The sequence below is a fragment of the Polypterus senegalus genome, chromosome 4, assembly GCF_016835505.1.
Source record: "Polypterus senegalus isolate Bchr_013 chromosome 4, ASM1683550v1, whole genome shotgun sequence".
NCBI classification, from domain to species: Eukaryota; Metazoa; Chordata; class Cladistia; order Polypteriformes; family Polypteridae; genus Polypterus; species Polypterus senegalus.
Genome location: NC_053157.1, coordinates 204005061 through 204027519, shown reverse-complemented (window position 1 = coordinate 204027519; position 22459 = coordinate 204005061).

The window sequence follows — 22459 nt, the reverse complement described above, 5'->3', positions numbered from 1 at the left end:
ACATTATCTCTTGGCTGAAAACAAAACACATTTAAAATAAGTGTAAAGACAAGGAGAGCTCATTAGAAAATTTTCAAGGTCCTACAAATTAGAAAATGTCAAAATTTCACAATATAGCAAAGGCTGGAGTGCGCAGATTTTGCAAAGTGTGGCGACTGAAGTGTAAATTGTTTTTTCATATTGTACCAATCCCCAAATTATACTATTAAAAAAAAAATGGATCTATATACTTGTATTTCCAGAATGAAAATTTCACAACATAACAAATACCCTTCCTTGCAGGGCCGGATTGGGAAGCTTATTCAGGCCAGGAATCCCCAGTCTAAACCAGGACATACAATATACATCAGTTTCCTTGTACAGGCAGAGACTGGAAAATCCAACAAACTCAATTTTGTCTTGGAATTTTTTATGAATGAGGAGACAGTAGATTCAGCTTTCACACATACATTTCACTCTTAAATATTAGTCTCAAGACAACCTCTGATAAAGGGTGGAACAACACTTTACAAATGTAAACCATATAGTTCTATAATACTTATATCAGAACAAATGTGCAAAAAGCACTGAACCACAAAAAGGAGTTGTCAGTGGAATCCACAGTGAAGAGATGAAGTTTGCAATTTCAACTGTGAATCTGGAATCTCCACAGCCAAGCCACAGTCAGTGTCTGGATGGTAACGCTGAATACTCTTCCACAAAGTTTGAAGTATTGGTCAAAAAAGACCACTTTGAATTTCTTCAACAGACAAAAGACTCAAAAAATGTCTCAGTGCCACAAAATTCTGTCAAACATTTCTTTAAAGAATGCAATTAGTAAACAAAAAACAATGAAACATTTTGTGTAGTCCAGGGGTGGGCAGAGTCAGTCCTGGAGGGCTGCAGTGGCTACAGGTTTTAGTTCCAACCCAGTTGCTTAATTGTTAATTTAATTAACCCAAATAGTGCATGATAAATACACACAGGTGTAAATGGAAACAAGCTAAATTGAGGAATGCTGGTTTCTTTTGTCATTTGAATCTTATAGCTAATAAGGAGCAATTAAAAACCGAGAATACAGCTGTTTAAGCCTAAAATAAGCAATAAAGGTTCAAAATCCTAATGAGCAATAAGGGCTTCTTATTAAGCAATTGGTTTAGAACAAAAAACTGCAGTCACTGCGGCCCTCCAGGAACGACTTTGTCCACTCCTGGGGTCTCATGCATAATCAGTGCGTACGCACAGAAATGTTGCGTAGGAACGTTTCCACTTTCAAAACGCGATGTATAAAACCTACTTGGCGTAAAGAACGCACTTTTCCACAGTACCTCATGCCTTGTCGTACGCAAGTTCTCCGCTCAGTTTTGCAGACTGGCGGCACCCAGCGTCAAAGCAGTGCTACTGTTCCTGTGTGGTTACCCTTTATTTCTCAGAACCACATTTCTTGACACGGCTTTATGAATACACTGAAACTAACCACAAATTGTTTATTAGTGTAATGCATCTGATTGTAATTAACTTGTAACAATATAATGGTCCAGAGAATAGCCATAGTATTCCAAATACCATAACTGCTTTAGCATTGTTACTCTCACTGCACCTTCTTCTTCTTTTTCTTCTTTCAGCTGCTCCCATTAGGAGTTGCCACAGCGGATCATCTTTTTCCATATTACTCTCACTGCACAACTCGGAGCATTTATATCACTGTATCTGAGCTGTAATATTATGAATGTAATGGATTCTGTGTCCTGTCAGAGGAAGAGAAAGTCCGGAAGCACGTAGTGATTCACACACATAGAGCACATAGAAGATCAAATACAAAAAAAAGCATTTAACGTGCTACTTTAGTTACAATGGGATTTGAGACACTAGTAAATTAAATGAATTTAAGATGAAGTTTATGATGTTCTACTTTAAAGACAAAATAAACTACGTGATTAAAGTGGAAATTTCGAGATTAAAGTTGACATTTCATGCTTTTTTACCACTGTGTGCCTATTTTTTTTTTGTCTGTACCCTAATAAGCTCAGATGGTGGGCTACAACTCGCCTTTTCATGGCAACTTTGATATGTGACTTCTTTTTTTATTTCTGGCACTGTGCGATTTTGTGAACGTGAGCTTTCAAGTTTCTCCAACACGCTATGTCACTCGATCAACTTCCTTTTGTTGATTATACCACGGTTTATTTGAACAAATAGTATGTTTTTCCTTTGCCTCCACTTGAAATTCTTATATTTTCCCCCATGCTTTTCCCATTGTCTTTTCACAGAATGCTGATCATAAGGGCGATTTATATTGATTTGCATATTCAAAGAGGCGTAATTCTGGGAGGAGTTTCGGCGGGACAGCACCTGCGTGCACGTGCATTACTTTTCACGCTGACCGGGATTTATGGAGCGGAAGTTGGAGTACGCACAGATTCCTGCAATTGGATTTTTCTGTGCGTAAGCACATTTCGGCTTTTGTGCTTACGTCATGTTATAGTGCGAATTCTACACAAGGCGTTATGCATGCGCCCTCTCGTGTAGTTTATTCAGTCACTCTCTCATCATAGCGCTAAGGTTTAACTGTCAGAGTGCAAGAGATGCACAAAATATTAAAAAAAGTAAAAACAAGACACATTCATTAACAAACTTTTTATGAAGGTTCATTTAAAACACAAATCATTTCACTCACATATGTATTTCATTAATAAAAAAACTAAATAAAAAATTTCATGTAGCCTGTTCTGTCACTATGAGAGAAAAAGGAAACAAAAACGTTAAAAATGTGACCATACCAAAACAACAATAACATTTATTTATATAGCACATTTTCATACAATACAATACAATTTATTTTTGTATAGCCCAAAATCACACAAGAAGTGCTGCAATGGGCTTTAACAGGCACTGCCTCTTGACAGCCCCCTAGCCTTGACTCTCTGAGAAGAGCAGAAAAAACTCCCAAAAAAAAAAACCTTGTAGGGAAAAAAAAATGGAAGAAACCACAGGAAAGGAAATTCAAAAAGAGACCCCTTTCCAGGTAGGCTGGGCGTGCAGTGAGTGTCAAAAAGAAGGGGGTCAATACAATACAATACACAGAACAAATCATAAATGCAGTATAAAAACAAAAAATTTAGAAGTACGGAGTACAATTTAACAGTAGATGATATCACATAATATGATTTGGATGATTTTCATACAATTAATTTACCTCAAAGTGCTTTGCATGATGAAGAAAAAGAAAAAAAGACAAAGTAAGAATTGAAATAAGAGAACACTAATTAACATAGAATAAAAGTAAGGTCTGATATGCTACACTTCATTAAAATTTGAAACAAAAATAAAACAAAATAAATACACACTAGCAAATAACAAAACCCATACAACATCCAAATATAATTTAAAGTATATTATAAAGTTTTAAAACATTTTCATATATAACTTGAATCACAAAAGCACCAGACGAGCGCACCTCTCATCATAGCGTTCCTGTTTAACTGTCAGGGTGCGAGATGCATGCAAAGTCAAAACTTGACTTGAACAAAAACAAGAAACCACCCAACCAGAAACCAGAAAAGAAACCCCGCAACGTTAAACCGAAAGGATTTGTGCCCACTACAGAGCAATAACACCTGCTTGTTTTCCAGTATAATAACATTATATAATGTCACCATTCGTTTATTTCACTGGTTGCTCTGAATGCTAGGCAAGGCCAGGGAGCAGGCCACTGGGAAAGCTCCTGCTGATTGTAAACATCAGTCCGGCTCTGCCTCCTCAACATAATTAAAGACCACAAAAGTGCTATACACAATCAAAAAAACAGAAGAAATGATGAAAAGGTATTAGAAAAAAGTCCACAAATGCCAAAAATTATTGAAGAAAAAATGATATATAATATAAAAAAATATGAAATAGTGGTTGTGTGATAAATAATAGAGATGTCTATGCAGACAAATGTTATTTGTCCATATAATAAGGTACAGAAAAACACCATTCTTGTAGGATTTGTTCAGGGTTATAAGTCTTATTGCGTCAAAAATCCTGACTTTAATCTTGAAATTTCCACTTTAATTTCGAAGTTTATTTTGTAATTAAAACAGAACGTCGGAATATACATTTTAGCTAAAATAAGGTAGGCTGTACTTTTCTCTTCTTTTCTAATAAATGCCCATTTTTTTCTTTTTCTTCCTAAAACTGTATTTAAGAGTTTTGTTTCTGACTACACTCCTCGCCTTGCTGCCATTACATGTTTCCTATTGGTCCTTTCCTGGCATTCTTGTCGCAATATCACTCCAGTAAACTAAAATACAATCAAACGATTAGACTCCTGCAAAAGAAACAGCAGTTGCACATGAACAATGAAGTACATAGTGCTACAAGATAACACACAAATTTATTATTTCAATATCAAGCTATAATTCAAGCCTCTGCAATATTGTTATAGTATTGCAAGATCACTACTTGCTAAAAACAATTTAATGACAATTAAAATTCACTTATCCTGATTTTTTCCCATTGAAGCAGTAAACGATTTTTGAATTGATAATCAGCATTTAGTTTAGATTTTTTTTAAAAATTTAATAACATTTCCTAATGGCAACATGTAAAAAAATAAGGTGGACCTAATATAAAACACTGCAAGATACCATTTCATACAGCATGTGGGGAGTAATTAAGGTGTATTGTCTTCGGAAATATGAACATGCTGTTAATTTAAAAACAAATAAGAAGTAAGCCAACAACAACAATGCCTAATAGTCAATTGAAAATCTCCAGCCTGTGTAGTATATGGAGACAGTATGATCTACAGCAGCATAATAGCTGTTATTACTGGGGTAGATCTTCATGGTACAAGCCTGCTGCACAGAAAAGACACCCTTGCAGTGAGATGGCCAATTAATCACTTGAGCTGGTGGAGTTCCTTTTGACCCAACTGGCTTTAATGGTTGATTTCAGCTTTCCAAGCAGAATGAATACCCAAGTTTGCATTTCATGTGCCCACTGTGGATGGCTTACAACAGGAATGCCACCTGCAAGAAGAGAATCCAGTTGTACAATTGCTTTAAGACTGGCCTTAAAACCAGTGAAACCAGGAAACGTTCTGTATATATTTATCTATATATATTCTCTAATGAGACAAGTCCATCATATCACATTCCATGTGCTCATTCTCTCTTGGCATGCTGACTTGTCATACTCAGATGTCTCCTGAAGCTCATTTGACTTCACTATTTTGGCAGGTTTTTGGCTCTCACTCAGAACTCTTGCATTAAGTTCTTTGGCCTTGAATGTCAGTTGCTCAGGTTTTCAACAAAGCCTCAGTTGAAAGATTACCTTTTGTCAGAGATTTTTTACCAGTTTTCCTTCTCTCATATTTGAGCCCTTTGACTGTATATTTATATTTTTATGTTTATTTTTGGCCTTCTCTTTCTAACTTGTAAATCTCACTTGTTCTGACTTTTTCCTTAAATCCATCCTACTGTTAATAATACTGTAAGTCACTTTACCATTCTATCTGTCAGACATACTGTGTGACCAGTGATAAAAGGAAAGGATCAGGAACTGTACAGCTCTGAAGTGAATAAAGTGGGTCCAGAAAAATGGATGGATACGTGGTTTACTACAACTTCTGATGAGACGGTGAAGTATGGCTGCACATGCAGTGACCTCACAATTATAACCATATACTGCATATATAAACTCCATGCCTCACTCATGCCAAACTGTGATCCAAAAGGTCTCAAAAGAGTTCAGAAACCTCAGATTATGAAGAAGAAAAGGATGATTCAGCTCCTAATTGATAATAGTGCTGCACACAACATGCTTCCACATTTAGATAATGTTCGCGTTGAATTCCTCCTACCCAATTGCACAGCAGTGCTTCAGCCATTGGATTTGGGCATCATTCACAGTCTGAAAGTGTATTATCGGAAGGTCCCTGGGAGTTCGTTATAACAGAATTTTACCTGTATATTGTTCAGATCTAAACCTGATGTCGGAGACTTGTAGATCGTCTAATTCATGTTTCCATCAGGGAAAAGTAGTGTTTCTTCCCAATGAAGAAGCCTATCTGCGAGAATTTAAAGATTTGTTGTTTGGTGAAAGTGAAATCCACATACGCGAGCAGCAGAGACGCAAAGTGGCTGGCGCGTAGCACAGACTGGGGGGTTGAGTTAACAATAAAAATTACATTTCACTAGCTTGAATTCAATCTATTATACCGAAAAAGTTAAAAGTAATATTTCAAAAACATTACAGTTTCCTGGCCTGATTTCCAGTAAGGTTTCGGTTCTGCAGTTTCTGTTTTTTCTCTTTATTCTATAGCTGATATCATATCACACGACTGTCAGGGTTGCCTTGTCAGTTCCTACTGCAGAAAATTGCTGGGCATGGCAAAGTTAGCAATGGCGTGATGACTTTTTGTGCTTGCCTCTTTTTGTGACAGCCAATAACATACCTCCTGATGGAGTGAAGGGTTAAACAGGTATGCAACCTCTGACCTTTTTTTTCTTTTTTTTTCATTTTGTCATTGAACGTAAAATATTAAACATTGAGCAACACGCCTCTGTTCTGTTTGTGAGGTCCAAAGCACCCATGTTCCTTATTCCTCACCACTCTATTATATGCATAGGGATTCTGGATCTTTGGTTGTCAACTTTTATGCACACATAGCCCTGTGACTAAAGACAAAATCATACCTGTTCAATTTTGTCGGGGCGGGTAGTGGAACAGTTGGAATGAGATACTGAGTATGTCAGACTTCATGACCTGATTCACGGTGGCTGGAAAAGTCATCTAATGTGAAAGGAGTTTAACACAATTACAATATGTATGCATTTCAGTTTGGGTTGTAATTACAACAACTTTAAAAAAGAAGAGAGTCCAGAAATTGTAGATCCATGTATCACTCATAAGGACCAAGAATAGCCCATGTAGGAATGTTCAAAAGACTTTAGCAGTTTGTAAAACCTATGACATGCGGTGACAGGAATTATTTACATCACATTATGCAGATAAATTAGATTAGAATAGCTGTTTATGTTGTACAAGTTAGCACATGCTGTGAATGACACTCTGTCCAATAAATAATGGCTTCTATCCCTCAGCACTGCGTTATTATTTTGTATTCACTGTTCTAATGCACAAATTGTAATTGGTTTTTGATTTACTCAAATGTGGCCACTCTTTTCACACTGCAGCCTTCAAAATAGGTTTGGGGTTTGTGCTGAAGCATCCATCCATTATCCAGCCCGCTATGTTCTTGTATTCTGTGCAAAGCGCAGAAACATTTAAAATGGAAAAATAAAATGTGTTATATTGTAGAAAGTGTTTAATATAAACCAAGCATCTGTACAGCACTAGTGAGACCGTATTTGGAGCATTATGGGTGATTCTGGCCATGATGCTAAAAAGAAGACAAATCAGTACCAGAGACAGTAAGAGGATGAGGTGTACATCTCAGGACTAAGTAGCGTTCAGCAGAGAACAACAACAAAAATGTGTTTCTTATATCGCCCAAAATCAAACAAGGAATACTGCAATGGCCTTTAAAGAGAAGGCTGTGTGGGACCTGATCACCATCTTCACAATTCTCAAATTGAAAAAATTGATTCAGAAGAACTCTTGTGATTAACTAGCAAATCAAAATACTTGAAGACACTAGTGGAAATTAAGGGGGCACAAAAATTTTGATTTAGTACCATGTCATGAAGTTGATGCAGAAACATGACAAATTTTAAAAAGTTTTTGGATGACAACTTTGTGACTAGCTAACAGAATGAGCATGAAGGACTGAATGGCCATCTTTCATTTGTCAAGTGTTTTTATGTACTTATGATTCAGCCTAATTTTCCACCGACCAACTTAACTTAAAAATATTTATACAGTTTAATTTATTTTGTTGAAAACTTTTATAGCTCTTGATACACAGTGTTCAAACATAATCAGGAAAACTACTTGACTAATAATTCCATTTGTTAACTAGCCTTTACTATTTTTTAAAATTATTATTAAAGATAAAAAATATTTATTACTATCTAGTTTAGTTATGTTCCAGAACACAAACATTATGTGTATTAAGTGTTAGTAAAGGATTTTTTGATTTTTACATTTTCAAAAACTATTTTTAATAAAGTTCTGGTCAAACCAAACTGAATGTGAACACGACCGCAGTGCTGAGAAAGTGAAAAAAAGGCAAAATGTCAGTATTATAGGCTGTCACATAAAAAGAAGGACATACTGAGGACACAAGACTACCAATTACCACTATTTACAAAATGGCAACTGCTGTAAAACTGTACCACATACAGTAAGTAGTCTTTCTTAGTAGAGAGATCTGTTCAGCCTCCAGGCGGAGTGCTCTGTTGGGCTTTTGAGCAAGGCCCTTAACCTTCAATTGTTGAGCGCATTGAGTAGTGAGAAAAATGCTACACAAATGCAAAGAATTATTATTATTCATTTAGTTAACTAATGTTTAAAATTTTTACACTTTTTCATTCACTTACCAGGCTGACGATAATAATCAACTTTAATAAAATGATAAATGTTTGTGGCTATCTGTGTGTGTGTCCAGTTGCTTTGTTTTTGTCATTTCAAAAGATGGTGCATCACAAACATTTTTAGTAATAAAAAGCATTGCATTTGACATTCTAAACAGGTGGCACATCACAAACATCAACTCTGCTTTGACGAATCCAATACCAATTGGCATATAACAGAGACCTATGCATTGCATGGTGCACAGCAAACGTTAACGCTGATGTCTATGTTAATTGCTTACATTTCAACCTATTTTAGAGGTCTACCACAGCTAGTTTCTATATAAAGAAAAACCTCTGCTTTATTCCAGTTTCTAAATACAAAGATGCCCTTTTGGCCAGTAGAACATAAGGGCAAAATCCTGTGTGTGACAAAGCTGTGTTGTGCATAACATAAAGGCCCAACAGATGGTTTTGTATTACTGCTGGAAATCTATGTCTAAAAAAATGAAATACTTCTTGTAGTCTGAAAAAGATGAATTCCTGTTAATAAATTCAAATCTATAGAGGATACCCAAATCAAAGATTGGAGATGACACATTTTCAGTGGCATTGCAAGGTAAAACAATTTTCAGCATTTCATTGCACTTAATGCCTATGACACTGAACATTAAAAAATAAATAAGCACATTCTCCAGAGGCATCATTTTCTTGATAAAATAGGCATTATAACAAAAATGTCTTTGGTTTTATGCTTATTTAATCTGCTCATTTTCCCTTTTTATTTCAGAAACTGAGAATGTACCATAGACAACTGCATAAATAAAAGCAAATGTCAATGCCAGACTTGGGAAATGAAGAAAGCCTAATAGTTAGATTAAGGCATATTATTAAAAAAACCAGGCTGTATGTTGTCCCTTCAACGTGACCCAGGATGCTGTCTCCAAAAGTTCTTGTCATGCTCTATGGCTGAGGCAAGAGCTGCTGCACAGGGAGTGTGGTTTACTGAGTGTGAGGCATTGCATTGTAAACCCCAAGATCGCTGGTTCAATTCTCACCTCTAGGCAGCAGCTTTAAAAATGAATATGAACAATTGCATGGCCATACAGGGTCCCATGAGTAACTGTGTAAACAAAATATATATTAATAAAGATAAGGTCAAGACATGCACTAACCATGAATGTAAAACATGAAAGTAGTAATGATTAATTGCTATTATTGATTAAAGACTACCAAAATTAATTTATTAACACTAGAATTACCAGAGCCTACAAAAAAACTTGTAGATCCGTCCGACCTTAAATCTCTTCGCACTTCTCCGTCAGCGTCTTTTGTCCTGTAAATGCGTTGATAAGCAGCAAGCAGCCTGCTATTACATCCCCCAAACCTGCACAGTTTTCTCAGCTGAAATCAGTTTACCTGCGTGTCAGTTGTTTAGAGTTGTATAGAGTGAGAAGTCAAGCAAAACAACACCTTTTATAAATACTATATCGTTATTTGGAACACATACATTTCATGTGTGTTCTGTGTCTACAACAACCTATGTAAACACATCGTTAAAACAGAAACATTTTTCATGTTTTAGTAATAATTGACAAAATGTAGACATGAAGTGTATAATGTGTGAAGCCCGAATTCCATATATCAAAGAAACACTTTCACAAAAGGTACAAATATAACAGAATAAGTGTGCTTCTATTCAAGAATATAACTGCAGAAAAAGAACCCGTGTTAGGGTGTGACATTGACACGTATTTGCTACGACTGCTTCGGTGGCGTAACGGTATCAACTGCTGACTGGAAATCAAAACTTCACGGGTTCAATCCCTGAAGAGTCCATTTTGAGAAGTGAGCTGCTCGTATTCTTACTATTTTAGAATAAACACATACATTTGATCCCAGTCTGTAACAGCCAGTGTAATTTATGATACTTGTAAAGGTTCGCTTTTTTTTTTTAATTCAGTTTTATTCTCTCAGCCGTGTTTATGATCCCAAATAAACATAGGCTAATACTAAAATTACTAAAGCTTACGAGAAAACTCGTAAATCCGGCCCACCTTAAATCCACTCGCACGTCTCCATTCAGAGTCTTTTGTCTTGTACAGTAAATGTGTTGATAATCCCAAGCAGCAAGCAGTCTGCTATACCATTTCCCGAATCCCCCCCCACCGCCGGAAAAAGTGCAAAAACCTCTCCCAAATGAAGTCTTGTTTATCAGTGAGTCAGGTACCTAGGCTAAAAAATATATTGTTATTCGGAACACATGCAATTCACGTGTGTTCCATGTCCACAAAGATCTGTGTAAGTGTAGGATGACAGAAATGTTGAACACATACCTAAAAGACAACCTTTTTTGTCATTAGTACTAATGACAAATAAAAAGACATGAAGTGTATAATGTGTGAAGACTGAAGTCCAAATATCAAATAAGCACTTTTACAAAAGATACAAGTATAACAGAACAAATGCGCTTTTTTCCAAGACTATAACAGAAAAAGAAATCAGGTTAGTGTTGCTTGTTGTCCTGACCTCAGGTAGTATACTGGTTAGAGCTGCTGACTCTAATTCAAAAGGTTCTGGGTTTGAGTCTTAACATCTCCCAAAATAAACGTTTTGAGTAGTGAGCTGTTCTTATTGTTACTATTATACAGTTCAATAAAAGCATACATTTGATTTGAGTCTGTAACAGACGGTTTAAATGTGTGGTACTTGTGAGGGTTAGCAATTTGTTTTTATTCAGTTTTATTCTCTCAGTCACGTTCACGCTCGCCCTGATCTGACATGGCTGTTTTCAAATAAAGAAGCGCTTTAACAGAGGTGAACTCAGATCGGAGAAAGAGAACAGAAGCGCTCCCCACTAGAAACGGCCACTCACATATAAGAACAACGCAGCTGTACTAGGCATAAAGGCGAAAGATCAGTGGCGTAGCTGGGTTTTGGTCTGCCCCAGGCGGCACATTTTTGGGGGCGTCATTATTGGCCACAAGGCTCAGTACAATTTGTGTGTAAGCAGCAGGATTCGGAAAAATATCACTCATGTATGAAAAAAGTCAAATTCTCTGATTTTTAACCACAAATGCTTGAAAAATAATGTTCAGACTGTCCTTCTGCATCAGACACAGCAGTGGAAATGTATGAGGCAATGACAAAAATAAACATAACCGTTACACCGATAATAATTTCTAGGAAGATAAACAACTAATTTACAATTTATAATTTTGTTTCATTATTAATCCGAATGCATTCTTGCTCTGCGCAGAAAACATCCCCACCTATTACTTTGGTTCTGGTTTTCGTAGCGTAATTATATTAAACTAATAATTAGAACACGGCTTATTAGTGCGTCTATACTATATTCTTGTCTAGTTGATGCTTATAAATGTATATAAAATATTATTGCTGTTTCTTTATATATGAATAAATCTATGCAAAATGTATCTTCATTTTGCTCTATACGTCATTTTAATTTTCTATTTAAATAGTTTAACATGCTCAGATATGTTGGAGGGTGGCAAATTGAAGCCCCGCCCCACCCTGAGCGGCACGAACTTGAGCTACACCACTGCGAAAGATGGCACTGTTTGGATACAGAGACGAAGTCTGGCATCATCCTGCTAATCACCTGTCCTTCAAAGAAACAGCAACGCTTACATAACTCGCCATTGTATCGTGCAAACTCCTGTTTGTGATTATATTTTGTGATGGTCTTTACATAAGAAGCATTTATATTTTACTTATATAAAAGCCAGATCAAATGTTACTTATCTTAAATTATTTACTTATCTTCCTACAGCGTAACGTCACAAGTATACTGCAGAGCTTCCTCTGTTTGATCGTCATGGGCATGCTCACAAATTACACGTGTAATGCCATGAAAAATACCTGCTGACACTTTAGTACGCAAGCAATGGTACGAGAATGCAGTTACACTTTTTTTGGGCACATACACCACGCTAATGTTTAGATCTGGGAGGTGTAGCGTTGGCGACCTCTGTAAGCCATGCTGTTTCTTTCAAGGACAGGTGATTGGCTGGATGACACCGGACTTCATCCTGTATCCAAATGATGCCATCTTTCACCTTTACTCCTGGTGCAGCTGCGTTGTTTTTATATGAGTGGACGTTTCTTGCAGGGAGGGCTTATGTTCTCTTTCTCCGATCTGAGTTCACCTCTGTTATGGCACATCTTTATTTGAAAACAGCAGTGTCAGATCAGGGAGAGCGTGAACGCGACTGAGAGAATAAATCTGAATAAAAAAACGTTAACTTTGACAAGCACTATAAATTTACAAAGGCTGTTACAGACGCAAATCAAATGTATGTTTTTATTGTATAATATTAACAATAATAGCAGCTCTATACTCAAAACGGTAAACCTGAGAAGCTGCCAACATCGAACCCAAAACCTCTTGATTGGGAGTCAGCAGTTCTTAGCATTGCAATACGCAAGCTGTCGCATCAACCGCCTACCGTAACCTGCTTTCTTTTTCTTCAGTTATATTCTTGAATAAAAGCGCACTTGTTTTGTTATACTTGTACTTTTTATGAAAGTGTTTATTTGATATTTAGACTTTAGGCTTCACACCTTTATACACATGTCGTAAAGACGGTCCTTGGGTGTGTGTGGGAACTGTTAACATTTCAATCTGATGATTGTATATAGAGCAGAACCGACCTCTCTGTACTATGCTGTCCTCTGCATCTCCTGGAGTTCAAAAGAAATACCAACATACAGCAACAATATCAGAACAAAAAAACAAACGCGGTCACTAACTACAACCGCATGAAGTCATGCAAATGAATATAATGTTGCATTAGTGCAACAACGTGTTCCGAAATGTACAATATAGGTCATAAAATGAATTATTCCAAATGTCATATATACCTAAGTCTCTCTTTTTTGTCAGTGCTGCTTTGACATCATGGATCAGAAGGTGCATACTAATTCAGCGTGAGCAGGAACACTCAAGAATAAAACTGAATTAAAAAAATTGACATCCACAGTCATTCACGCACACCACTCACATCCACATCCACAGTGTTCCCAGTCTCATTCGTGCACAAGATCTGACATGGTTTTCAAATAATGAGGATGTGTAACAAAACAAGTTTGTTTGTTATACCACGTTATTGTCAGATCCGGGGGGTGTGTGGGCGCTTGAACGTGAGTGAGAGAATAAAACTGAAAAAAAAAATAAAACGCTAACTTTAACTATAAATTTACAGACACAAATCAAATGTATGCTTTTATTGTATGATTTTAACAATAAGAGCAGCTCACTACTGAATATGGTGAATTTGGGAAGCAGCTGATATCGAAACGCGACCTCTTGATTGTAAGGCAGCAGTTCTTAGCATTGCACCACGCAAGCTGTCGTATCAACAGCCTACCGTAACCTGCTTTCTTTTTTCTTCGGTTAAATTCTTGAATAAAAGTGCACTTGTTTTGTTATACTTGTACCTTTTGTGAAAGTGTTTATTTCATATTTGTATTTCAGGCTTCACACCCTATACATTTCATGTCTACATTTTTTCAATTATTACTAAAACATGAAAAACATTTCTGTGTTAACTATGTTTTACATAGATTTTTGTTGACACGGAACACACATGAAATATATGTATTCCAAATGATGATGTACTATTTTACCCTATGAAGCTCCAGCACTTCACTCAAAGATAACCACTGAGCACTGAGAAACTTCTTTGCAAATTGAACTGCAGTGGTGGGAGGGGGGATGGGATACCAGGCTGCTTGAAGCTTATCATCACATTTACAGGACAAAAGACACTGACAGAGAGGTGAGAATGGATTTAAGGTGGGCCAGATTTATGAGCTTTCTCGTAGTCTCTGGTAATTCTAGTGTTAAAGAACGATTGGCTTCGTTTGGAATTTTGTTAAACATTGCATTAATTTTTCTGCATTCCATAAAATATTAACATAGCGAATACTGGTACAGTGGTAAGTTTTGATCACATCATTCATTTGGAATCTCTGTTTGCTAAACATGCTAGCCCTTACATGCCACTTTCTTTGTGCTTCTTGTTTCCCTTGTTTATCAGCCATTGCAACCCTCTTGTGGACAATGAACAATATTATGCCCATGCACAGATGCTGGACATTTTGTTTGTTTTACTGTATATATTTAGAAATTGAAACTGCTGTATATTGTTTATTTTGTTCAGTTTTTCTGCATCCAAAGGTTGGTAAACTTTGAACTTGAATGTGAACTTGATTATAATGTAATACTTCATTCACTGTGCTATACTCAGACAGGTTCACAGACGGTGGTGTGTATTTTATGCTTCAGTTATTGAATTTGTCTGTTTCAGCCTGCTTGCCCTCAGTGTGTGGTGTACTGTAAAGCTACAGGTCTACATTTTCTTCTGATGAGACATCTTATCAACAATGTTATATTGGAAGGTTTCAAAATCTGGCAGCATAACTACACAACTGGAAAAGTAGGTATTTTAAGACATTCTTGTGTATGTGGTGTATTGATTGGACATGTAAGTAAGACATTCACTACACTACTACTTCTATTAATAATAATAAAAACTTAATAACAGCATTGCTATTACTACTAACTACTACTACTACTTGTTTACAAACCTGAACAATGTAGACACGTTTAACCTTCGAGTTTAACGGAAAAACAAAGAGCCAAGCCAATTACCTTTATTATAAATCATCAAAAAATGACTTTATATTTTAAGTACTTCTCTTAAATGATCAACTGATCTTAATATTACAAACTGTATGGTAAATATTACAGTTGTAAAAAAGTGTAATTCATTTATGTTTTCCACTTTATTACAGTAGTATGAATGAAATGCTTAAATCGTATCTTGATTGTCACAACCATTGCCATAAGAAATGTTCTCCAACTTTCTACATAGAATACTTTAATTTATAAATCATTTTTGTAATTATTCAAATATATTTTTAGAAAAAATAAACATTTGCAAAAATACAGGCACACATATCTGTTTAATTATTTCAAAATAAACCAATTACTATAACAGTAAATAACATATTGTATCCATTTAATTTTTCAGTTTTGCCTATTCTCTTATTCCGATCCAGCAGATGATTGAAGAAACTGGTTTTCTCAGACATAAAATCTGTTGATGAAGGAAGAACAGGCAAACCCAACATGATATTGCCCAGGCGAACACTTGAGACTTTGGAGCTACTGAAGTAGTTATGGCCCACCGACTGTTACCAATATTCTAAGGGTAAAGAAAGAGGTTCATGCTATTTCAGGATCAGTAAAATAATGTTAACAGGTGGCCCACCATTCCATGACACTGTGATTGTGGCTTGCCTACTGTATCTGTGACTCCTGGTGACATCACTGCCTACTTAGCAGATGATTTCTATAAGCTTCAGTTTCAGCCAAACTGAGAGTGAAGGCGCTACCTACAACCACATGATCATTCAGGAAGTGGTCCCCTGAGGCAGAGCAGGCTCTGAGAGACTGCTTTGGAACTACAGACTGGAATATACTGCTGGGGTCACATAGTGAGAACATTGAAGAGGCTGTTGACTGCACAACTGATAGCATCAACTTCTGTATGGACATTGTAGTTCTATTAAGAACAGTATGCTGCTATGCTAACAACAAGCCATGGATTACAAGTGACATCAAAGGCCTTTTGAACCAGAAGAAAAGGGCTTTTAAAGATGGTGATCAGCATGAGCTCAAGCGTGTGCAGAAGGAACTCTGAGTCCAGCTTAGGGCAGTGAAAGAGCAGTACAGGAGAAAGGTGGAGTAGAAGTTGCAGAACAACAGCATGAAGGAAGTGTGGGATGGGATGAAGATTATCACTGGCTGCAGCTCGAAGCAGGGTGCCACCATCAAGACAGACATGGAGAGAGAAAACCAAATGAACAACTTCTTTAAATAGGTTTGATCACCCTAACCCACTCTCACCTCGGAGTACTGCATCCTCCAACCATCCTTCTGTTGATACCAGCATAGGTGAGACATCCCCACCCACAATTACAGCAGCCCAGGTGAGCAGAGAGCTGAGAAGACTTCGTGCCAGCAAAGCAGCGGGTCCAGATGGAGTATCGCCACGACTGCTGAAGGCCTGTGCGTTGGAACTGGGGAGTCCTCTACAGCGCATCTTCAACCTGAGCCTGGAAAAGGGGATAGTCCCAAGGCTTTGGAAAACATCTTGTATCACCCCAGTCCCAAAGGTATCACGTCCTAGTGAGCTGAATGACTTCCGGCCTGTTGCTCTGAGGTCACATCTGATGAAGACAATGGAGCGGCTGCTGCTTCACCACCTGAGGCCACAGGTCCGCCGCCCTCGACCCTCTGCAGTTCGCATACCAGGAGAAGGTGGGAGCGGAGGATGCCATCATCTATATGCTACACCGATCCCTCTCCCACTTGGACAGAGGCAGTGGTGCTGTAAGAATTATGTTTTTGGACTTCTCTAGCGCCTTCAACACCATGCATCCTCTGCTCCTTAGAGACAAGCTGACTGAGATGGGAGTAGACTCACACCTGGAGGCATGGATCGTGGCCTATCTTACAGACAGACCTCTGTGCGTGTTGGAAACTGCAGGTCTGACATTGTGGCCAGCAACACAGGAGCGCCACAGGGGACTGTACTTTCTCCGGTCCTGTTCAATCTATATACATCAGACTTGCAAAAGTTCGCTGATGACACTGCTATTGTGGGCTGCATCAGGAGTGGGCAGGAGGAGGAGTACAGGAAGCTAATCAAAGACTTTGTTAAATGGTGCGACTCAAACCACTTACACCTTAACACCAGCAAGACCAAGGAGCTGGTGGTGGATTTTAGGAGGCCCAGGCCCCTCATGGACCCTGTGATCATCAGAGGTGACTGTGTGCAGAGGGTGCAGACCTATAAATATCTGGGAGTGCAGCTGGATGACAAATTGGACTGGACTGCCAATACTGATGCTCTGTGTAAGAAAGGTCAGAGCAGACTATACTTTCTTAGAAGGTTGGCGTCCTTCAACATCTGCAATAAGATGCTGCAGATGTTCTACCAGACGGTTGTGGCGAGTGCCCTCTTCTACGCGGTGGTGTGCTGGGAGGCAGCATAAAGATGAAAGCGCCTCACGCCTGGACAAACTTGTTAAGAAGGCAGGCTCTATTGTAGGAGTAAAGTTGGACAGTTTAACATCTGTGGCAGAGCGACGGGCATTAAGCAAACTCCTGTCAATTATGAAGAATCCACTGCATCCACTGAACAGTGTCATTTCCAGGCAGAGGAGTAGCTTCAGTAACAGACTTTTGTCAGTGTCCTGCTCCGCTGACAGACTTAGGAGATTGTTCCTCCCCCACACTATGCGACTCTTCATTTTCACCCGTGGGAGTAAATGCTAACATTACTCAAAGTTATTGTCTGCTTTTACATGCATTTTTATTACTATTTAATTTAATATTGTTTTTTGTATCAGTATACTGCTGCTGGATTATGTGAATTTCCCCTTGGGATTAATAAAGTATCTATCTATCTATCTATCTATCTATCTAAAGGATTTCTGGAGTAATGCACTACGAACATCTTTGTCAAAAGTGTGACTTTCCACCTGAAAAAATATAGTATTCCACAGTATGAACTCAAGGGTCAAGTATTGCGCTGGAAATATCACATCAGGAGTACAATATGTTGCCATTATTATAGGAGCCATGGATCCTGCTGTGTAGTAGAAAATTTTGGAACAGAATGTCAATTCATATGTCCATGAGTTGAAGGAGTGAAGTGAGGTTCAGTAGCAATCAGTTTCTTTACACAGTCATTCTTCACATGTTTTGTCTGGTTCTTTAAATATTTGTTTTAGTTATTTAAATATAGCATTATTTTTGTGACATCATTAAGCTGCCATTTTTGTGGCTATATGTTTTTTCTACACCCGTTTTGACACATTTTGCATTTATACTTACCTGTTGCTAGTGATGTGTTCTTCAGTGTTGTGATGTGTGTTGCCATCACACAATGATTCACAGCATTGGTTCACAGATGTCCTAGTTTTGGTATTTTGCCTTAAAAACAATCATTGCTAATCATTTTAATTAGTAATTACATTTGAAAAAAAAATGATTATGAAAAAAATTTCTTACTTTTTTTTTTTGATTACGACTTTGTTTGAGGTTCCTTTAGGTTTTGTTGATCTGTTTTTCTGATGTTGTGTAGATTCCTGTGAATGTCCTCTGCATTCAACCATGTTTCTGCTTGGTCCCTTCAATTAAATGCATGTCCTAGTCCTTAAGGTTCTGGCACTGACATATAAATCATTATACAGTACACCCAACATAAACTGCTTAAATAGCTGAAAAGATGTGGAGGTTTTCAGTGGTGTAGTCAATCTATTGAGATGGCAGGAACTGAAACGAGCAACATTCTCTTAATGCCTCTTAGCTGAAACACTTCTGCAACGGTAGCCAGTGGCAAGGACTCACCAGCTCTTTCCGAGACCTATCAGCAACTATAGGAGATATCTGTTTGTTGTATATGTAGGCAGTTATCATGGTCTAGGGGGCAATTCATTTTTCTTGTAGTGCGTTAGGTTCAAGGTTCATATTTACCGTTGTGTGTACTGAGTACTGCTAATGTCTTCTTTGCATGTCTAATGTGTAACATAACTTAATTTAATAATAAAAATAACTATTTTTAATCATTGTCCCTTTAATTTGTAATGAAGTTGTGGATATGAGCAAATTCATTGCAGAAAGTATGCAATAATGGAAAATATCAGACAGGGGACAAATATTTTTCAAACATTTACAGTAAATATGATTAATGCATTCTAGATGAATGCTATGTTATCCTAAAATTATCCTCTCTCAGCATGTTCACGCTGTGGTGCAAAATGCATTGATTTTTATTTTGTCATCTCAAAATAACTTTTAAGGAAAATGTGAGAGGTGCTGGCAGCTTACTGTACTTTCGTTTTTGTGGCTCAGTAGACAAGTATTCTTGATTAAGCTGCACTTTCTGTGTTATTCAGCTGTTCAGACAGCATATTGATTTTTGATTCTTCCATTCTGCGAGTGTTATCCCTGAAAAACACTTTTTGCACTTCCAAAGGCATGCTTTAAATTACTTGACAGAGAAGCAAGTAATACTAAAATACAAAAAGTATGAGTTTGAGTTTGATGTACAATGGTGAGTTTTCTGCTGTAGTTAATGTATTTTATATTGGCACATCCAACTAATGGGTCTGGTAAGGGCTGAGCCCCAAACAGGATTTTAAAGTAGAATTTCTCAATCGTGGGACCCCAGCTAAACTATAATTGTCTGAACAGAAAATGCAATTTAAAAATAGAATTTTTCTCTACTAGAAACTGAGAAAAAGCTTCTGGTCACAAAAGATGTCTGAACCCAGTATAAGATTTTAGAGTAGAAATTCTCAGTCAAATTTAAATATCTTCTTCTGAACAGGAAATAACTGGAGATTAAAACTACCTTTAAGTTAGATTGTGAACATCCTGTTCAAATGTATATGGTGGTTTACTAACTAAATAGTCCATTCTGCTAGAAACAAGAGATAGGTTACCTTTTTATCACTATCTTTTTATCACTATCTAAAGGCAGCCCTCTCGATTTGTAAAGCCAGTAGGATAAGGTCTGCCCCTGTCATTTCAGGATATTGGGTATTGGGGTAAAGCACTGGGTAAGGGGACTGGGCGGTCTCGTGGTCTGGAACCCCTACAGATTTTATTTTTTTTTCTCCAGCTTTTGGATTTTTTTTTTTTTTCTGTCCACCCTGGCCATCGGACCTTACTTATTCTATGTTAATTAATGTTGACTTATGTTTATTTTTTATTATGTCTTCTATTTTTCTGTTCATTTTGTAAAGCACTTTGAGCTGCATTTTTTTGTATGAATATGTGCCATATAAATAAATGTTGATTGATTGATTGATTCTAAACCATGAGGAAACAAAGAGCTGTTTCTTCTTCAAACTCCAAACATTAGTTACTCTTTCTATTACAATGTGATTAGCTCTCATTTGTTTGTCTACAAGTCCATAACCAACATCATTCTGAAAAAGAAAATTGTACAAACCTGAGCAGATCAGCTAAAAGCCTGCTGAGGTCAAAGTTGACAATATGTAAAACTCGGTTCATTTAAATTGTTCTTCTGTTCCCTCATCATTACCTCATCAGTATTAAATAACTTTTCTGAACTTTTTCTCTTTTGAAGACATGCCTTTAAACTGTGGATGTCAAAAAATGCAAAATCACTGTTTCTTTTATATTTTGTGTAATTTTGTTTTTCCTCAATCCTTTAACTTTGTCAAGTTTATGTTTATTTTCATTTTTTAGTTTTTTTAGTGATCCATTACATCCAATATATTCCTAATACTTTGGAGTGGAACCACCATTTATATTAGTCCTTTCAGGTGCTGCAGTCACTTGATTGGACTAGAAAAGTTTTTGTACTGTGTCATTAGCTGGCTCTCTGAAAGTTATGATTATTTTTTGGAAAACTGTACTAAGTGCTCATTCTAGATATTAAAAGAATTCTAAAATGTATTTAGCTCTATTCTTGTCTCATGGAGACCTTTTGTCTTAGTTTAGTGTTGTGTGTCTCTTTGGAGACTTTTCACTTAGAATTTCAGATTTTTGTATAATAGTTTTGATTTTCACTTTTGGTTTCTGCTTAAGCTAACTTAAATTCACATATTTATTGTTCTTTAGGGTATTCTCAGATTTTTTTAAATATTTATTTGAGTTTATTATTCTTTATTTCTTATTTGACTTTGTTCAGTTTAGGAGTTCTAACTTAATCAACTCTGATGTATTTATTTTTTTTTAGTTCATTCTTGACTTCTTCTTTATCGGGTTTAACTCAAAAAATAACTTCTGGTTAATTTAAGTAGCTCCACTTAGTAATGGGTGAGTTTTTGTGGTTTTAAAACCACATGGGAATAATTTCCACACAAAGAGTGTGTGTTTCACTCATTAAGAATTACCAGAAAGTCTGTATTGGGTTGAATATTGCATCAATTGCTTTTGTATAATTTGATTTGGTATAAACATTTGAGTAAACTGAATGATCTAAGGGAGATGGAAAGGAGCTCAAAATTTACAGAGAAGACTTAACATCATTCATTAATACAAACCCAATTCAGAAGAAGTTGGGACAAAATGGAAAATGCAGAAAAAAAATAGAAAGCAATGATTTCAAAATTCACTTCAACTTGTAATTCATCATACACGGTATAATCATGATATTTAATTTTTTGTTTGGGCAACTTAAATTTTTTTGTAACACATTCCAGAAAAAGTTGAGATGGGAAAAATTAGGGCCAATCATGTGAGTGAAAGCAGATGATATTCAACGGGTGATTTGGTATAAAAGCTGCATCCATGAAAGGCCTAGTCCTTTAGAGGAAAAGCTGGCCCGTGCAGCATACATTTCCACACTAATGTGTGAGAAAATCATTCAAAACAATATTTCGCAAAGACCGATTGGAAGAGATTTGTGTATTTCATCCTCAACAATACATAATATAATTAAAAGATTTTAAAAAATCTAGAGAATTTTCGATGTGTAATGGGCAAGGGTGTAAGCCTAGGCTGACTGCATCAAGAATCCTAATTCAACAGTAAGTGATATAACCACATGGGCTTGGGGTACTTTGACAAACCTTTAATCGCGTAACACAATACATAGTTAAATCCACAAATACCAGGTTACAACTGTACTATGCCATTGACTTCTTAAGCATCTGGGATGGACCATCACATAGTAGAAACTTGTATTGTTGTCAGATGAATCAATATTTCCGGCATTTTTGAAGAAATGCACATCGTATCCTCTGGATTAAAGAAGTAAAAAACCATCCAGTCTGTTATCAACAGCAAGTACAGAAAACAGATGTTGTTATAGAATCAGGTTGTGTCAGTACCCTGGACAAGAGTAGCAGTTCTGTGAAGGCATCATTAATGCCAAAACATACATACAGATTTTTGAGTAACATATGCTGTCTTCAAGATGACACCTCTTTCATGGACACCTATG